The sequence below is a fragment of the Lucilia cuprina genome, chromosome 6 (assembly GCF_022045245.1).
Source record: "Lucilia cuprina isolate Lc7/37 chromosome 6, ASM2204524v1, whole genome shotgun sequence".
Lineage (NCBI taxonomy): Eukaryota > Metazoa > Arthropoda > Insecta > Diptera > Calliphoridae > Lucilia > Lucilia cuprina.
The window spans coordinates 15201279-15207336 of NC_060954.1; the positions used below are offsets into that span (position 1 = coordinate 15201279).

The 6058-nt window shown below is 30.4% G+C and overlaps 1 long non-coding RNA gene across 1 annotated transcript in view; it reads left to right on the plus strand.

Annotated features, from left to right (window-relative positions):
• LOC124420949 overlaps positions 1-6058 on the plus strand; it is a 40398-nt gene that overhangs the window by 1148 nt on the left and 33192 nt on the right. The gene's annotated exons all lie outside the window — the stretch shown is intronic.

Here is a 6058-nt window from a genome sequence, read left to right on the forward strand (position 1 = left end):
CTATAGAACAGTCTATAGTCAGGATTATAGAACAGTCTATAGTCAGGACTATAGAACAGTCTATAGTCAGGACTATAGAACAGTCTATAGTCAGGACTGTAGAACAGTCTATAGTCAGGACTATGGAACAGTCTATAGTCAGGACTATAGAACAGTCTATAGTCAGGACTATAGAACAGTCTATAGTCAGGACTATAGAACAGTCTATAGTCAGGACTATAGAACAGTCTATTGTCAGGACTATAGAACAGTCTACAGTCAGGACTATAGAACAGTCTATAGTCAGGACTATAGAACAGTCTATAATCAGGACTATAGAACAGTCTATAGTCAGGACTATAGTTAAAACTATAGAACTGTCAATAGTCAAGTCTATAGAACAGTGGATTTCTAAATAAGTACATGGTAACCCTCTTCTACTACTTCTCCATCGTTTCAATAAATAATGTAGAAAACTATCAAACTAACAAAAACAAAACTTAAACGTGACGCATTATAAATTCCATTTAACATACTTTAGCAAATTCAAATGATCTTCTACCACTTTTTTTTGTTTGTTTACGAAAACAAAACGATGATTAAGGATCATTAACGAAAGAGGAAAGAAACAAAAAATGAAAACGTATTAAATTACCAAAAGGTACAAATATTTAATTTGCATAAAAGGTTTCAGGAAATAAGAAATCGAATTTCTGTGTAAATTTGCTTAAGAATTTGTTTATTGTTTTTTTGCATCGAAAAAAAAGAAAAAAATTATGAGTGTTTAAAGTTGATCAATAGCTATAAAAAAAATTGAAATAATAAAATATTCAAATTTATGCAGGTCGTTTTCTTTATGTCATTGCATTTCACAATTCAAATAAAACATTTCATTATTTATTTGTTTGATTTGAGTTTTTCCCCTAGATTTCAATTTCATTCAATGTGTCAAAACTTACACCTACATGTGTCTTGAATGTCTATCAGTATTCTATATTGGCGACTTTTTACACGGACCTGTTATGAATTTTTGATTTATTTTTTTGTTCGATCTTCTTTTCTACCCACACAATAAATGTTAAAGTTAAATTCTATTTAATTTGTAAACTGATACGAGTACAAAATACACTTGTCTGTCTATCAGTCTCTTTCACTCGATTGAAATGTCTCCTTTAATGGTTTGTTTTCCCAGTTGTTATTACATATTTGTATTTAATTGTTTATTAATATGCCTTTAACATGGTTTATTTTAAAAACTCACATTGAATTTTAATGTTATAGATATTATCTATTTGGACTTTATAGAAGTAAGATATTTTTACTTATAATACATAATACATGGTTTTATTATAAAGTTTGATTATTGCTAGTTCTTGGAGCATTTTTTCGTTTTTTTTGGGAGTTTCATGTATTTTATTATACCCTACACCACTTTTGTGGGGAAGGTATATTGGGTTTGTGCTGATGTTTGTAACGCACAATAACATAGGTCGTATACCCACCTTAAAGTATACCAATCGGCTCAGAATCATATTTTGAGTCGATTAAGCTATGTCCGTCCGTCCGTCCATGTAAACCTTGTAATCACACTTGTGCCAGGGACAAAGCCTATTGAAAATGGTTAAGATCGGTCCACTATAGTGGGGGGGTACCAAAAAATATTGATTCTAGATCCACCTTCCAATCGGCTCAGTGTCACTTACATTTAGCTATGTCCGTCTGTCTCTCTGTCTGTCTGTATGTCTATGTAAGCCTTGTGAGCATGCTACAGGTCACAATTTCAAAGATAATTTGATGGAATTTCGCACATACTCTTTCCTTTATTCAAGGACGAAATGTCCATTATTTCGCCTAGGCCCCATACAACCGTACCTCCCGAATCGGGAATTGACCGTAGACCCCATACAAACTAGCCTTCAGAAAATGTCTTGAAGGTAAAAATCCACTAATAATTTTTAATAAAACGATTAAAACCTACATAAAGATAGGCCCCTATTTATCCTTACTCCCCAATGGGCCCTCTGGTAGAAAATCTCTTTTTTTGTCAATAATACGTAAAAATATGACTTTTTTCATACTGACTGTTGAGGGTATCATATAGTCGACAATGTCCAACTATACATTCATACTTTTAATAATTGGGCTTATTTATTGTAACCTCTGATTCAATCAGTTTATGAATATTAATTTAATTTATTGATTTGAAGTTTTAAAATATTTACTTTGAAAATGTCTTTCTCACGATAAAACGGAAAGTAGAAATTTTTTTTTAGATTAAATAAAATTGTCCATAAATTGTTGTTTTGGAGAAATATTTATTTGATGTTAGGCTATCTTAATATTGTTGATATTAAGACAACTAACATAAAGTTTACATTGACACATACACACACAGACGGACAGACAGATAGACGGACAGACAGATAGAAAGACAGACAGACAGATAGACGATCTGACAGATATGGCTTTCGATAAGTACACTTAATCAGACGAACAGACAGACAGACGATCTGACAGATATGGCTTTCGATAAGTACACTTAGAAATTGGTGTAGAATCGATATTTTTGGGTGTTACAAACATCAGCACAAACCCATAATACCCTCCTACTATAGTGATGTATGTAACTCAGAAAATTTACAATAAACTATAATATCGGCGATATCTACCCATCAGTTTTTAACGATATTCTTACATTATTCCACAGCCCACACTGTATTCAGTGTTCTACGCACCCAGATAAAAATCTGACATTTTTGGTAATGGCCAGTAGTTATTTCATACATTACTTGGTAATGAATGTTGATTATTATTCACATTATTTCATTTAACTGAATAGGTTATTACTGATAAAGAACAAACGAATTTGGATTTGTTAATGAAGCATCAATTAAGCGACTGGAGTGCGAAAAACAGAAAGCAACTGAATTGCAATATTACTCTCTAGCTTACTAGGCAGTTTAGATATAGCAACAACTAGAACTATTTTCCAGAATTCAAACATTTATTGAATAAAATCGATAGAACAAACTTGACTTTGTACCAATCCTTTTCTGGACAAACTAAACATAACAAGATCTCTGAATCATCGTGCTAAGTGAAATATTTAGTAATTTGGAATCAAACTAAACTGTCATGAAAATCCAACAGCATTTCAAGATCAACACAACCCTTTACGGCAATATACTTCTCGAATCTGTAAAACTCGAACCCATTAAATTAGTTTTTTGATGATCATCAAGCTATGTCTGTTTTATGAAGTAAAATCTTGTGGAATGCCCTACATATAAGAACTTCTTGACAAGGTTCGAAGAATAAGGTCGATCCCAGTAAACGAACCACTGGAGTCAACTTCAACGAATTTCATATTTCTGTTGCTTAACTAGATCCCAACACAGTAGTTAGTCTGAAAAATCACACTCATAATGACATTGACACTGAATACGAATGAAATGAATGATCGTATAGATCATGTGGATGTAGCCGTTCCTCCAGAGATACTTCAGTAATTAATTTTTAATTTTAGAATTTAGAGTCAAGTTCCAATTAATGCAATAATATCATTCATAAATTGGCTCTGGCATCGTACGATATCGAACAAAGATATAGTTATCTTTAGCTGCATCATGGCTAGTCCTAGAATGCCCAATATCCTTTAATAAGTACGAGGTTGCGAAAGTAGATTCACAATTGTCTAACTCGGTTATAGACTACTTCTGTGGTACTCCAATAAGAGTATCCAAAAGACTGACAGACATTACGTTTTACGAACTTTCCCATGCATAAAGGAGAAATAAAAGAATTTCTATTCTAGATATGGCCAGAAGCACAAGAACTTTCATTTTAATCCAATTACAATTATTATTCCTTACATAGTCAGGCATTGCGATTGGTTTGATCAAATAAGCTCTAGCATCACTGATCAGTGGAACTTCAAGTCTAAGACTCCTCACCTTTAAATTTCTCTCTTTCTCTTTCTCTCTCAATTACTACCCTTTAAAATCTCTCATTTCGTTGTAGTACAACTTACTCTTCCTGGTATCATAAAGAGACCTAAACGATCCACACCTTTTGAAACTTGCTAAATCAAACAACCAATATAAGGTTATGGATTCTGAGAACCTATTAAGTTACTCAAAGAAAACATGAAGATCGCATTATTTCCAAATACATTCAGAAAATGTATTGTAATGACCAAATGACTCTCCTCAAACGCTTTAAAAACTTACATCTATCTGTACAGATCTATTTTTATATACAAATAAATCTTTAGTCACTTGTACCCTGACATTATAGGTAGTAAAACAAAAAGTATCAAAAGATCTTCATTGTTTTTCTTCGAAACTAATATATTAAGACTAAAAAGTACTGATATAATACATTATTTTAAAGTCAATACTAGACTAATTCTAAGTAATACAGTCGTTATGTGGTAACTATTGAAAGTAAGTTGTTGATTAACAACCGTACTTATAAAGATATTAATCGCTTATTTTAGGTTTATTACGTACATTTTGCATACAAAATTCCTGCTATAAACCATCAATAACTTTATTAAGCATTTATGAAGTCTTTATATGATTCGTGTCAAATATGTAATACAGGAATCCAAGATACATACATATATGTTTTTTCAACTTATCTGACACTAATCTTTCCCTTTCAACACTATTTCATTCATAATTATGATGTAAACTATCGCTTCTAGTTAATTTCAATGCAAGAAACTAACGATACATGAATGGGTTCTATATCGGAAGCCACTAATTATGTCGCAATGTAAAAACTTAACACAAAACAAGAGCATCTGCAATAGTAGAAGCAGTAGAATGTAAAAACTATGTTTATATAAAAATCTGTATTAAATTTCATATTATAGTCATATTTTAATGTTGCAATTTATGACACTGCGCTATGTTTGATGTGCTATAGCTGGCTGGGGATACACATACATACGTAGAGGAGCTTTATGTGGAAAATATGTTAAAAAATATTTACATCAAGAATTTTTTTTTACATGAATTCATTCTTTTAATTTTTTATAACCTTTTCTGTTATACTGATGACATGTGAATATTTCTATTTAATTTTAAATTACTAAAGTCGGTTTATTTAAATGTACCTGGGATATAAATTTAAAAGAAATTATTCTCTTCGATAATATATGAATATAATATAATCCTTGTTTATGATCCTTGATAATTCTTGATCAAGCATTTTTTATTCTGAATGTGGAGATATTTTAACTCGTTAATGTTTATAACACTAAAAACGAGTAGAAGAGGTTTGAAAAGTATAAAGTTTTGAATCAGGATCTATCAAAAAATCGTTGGACATGCCGCATTATAGTCTCTGAAATAGTCTAGTAAAACCAGAGGTTAAGTATTTACAGCACGCAACATAATTAAATGATGCAACATTAGTAACAAAGTAAGTAAATAATGGTTTATAACTAAAGCAATTTAATTTATTTAATTAGTGGTTACTTATAAACAAAACTTTATTCATAAAAGTATGCTACAATATATTTGTCATTATAAATGGTACCATTATGTTTTCTATTACATTTTAGGGATGGGTATAATTAAATGTGTACAATAATGAATATAAATGTAAAACTATTTGTTAATGTAGCCTCAAGCAAGGTCTGGTTAAGTTAGCAACCGATATTAAATAAAACATTACATTTTGACAAAGTGTTATTATGAAATGCAAAATAGAATGTTAATATTGTCAAAATAATAGTTTGTTTTAACTAAATTTAACTAAAATAGAAGTATATAGAAGTAAGTATGTTATTATAATTGCAAGCATATGTCCGTTTGTGTTATAGATTAAGATAAAATAGTTTTTACATTTTTAAATACAATTACTAAAACACATACTTTTAATTAACGTAATTGGTTTTTGTGGAACATTTAAACTCATTGAGAATAGTTTGGAAGCACTTTTGAAATTTTGTAACAGCAATTGAATAATTTCATAGATAGATAGATAGATAGATAGATAGATAGATAGATAGATAGATAGATAGATAGATAGATAGATAGATAGATAGATAGATAGATAGATAGATAGA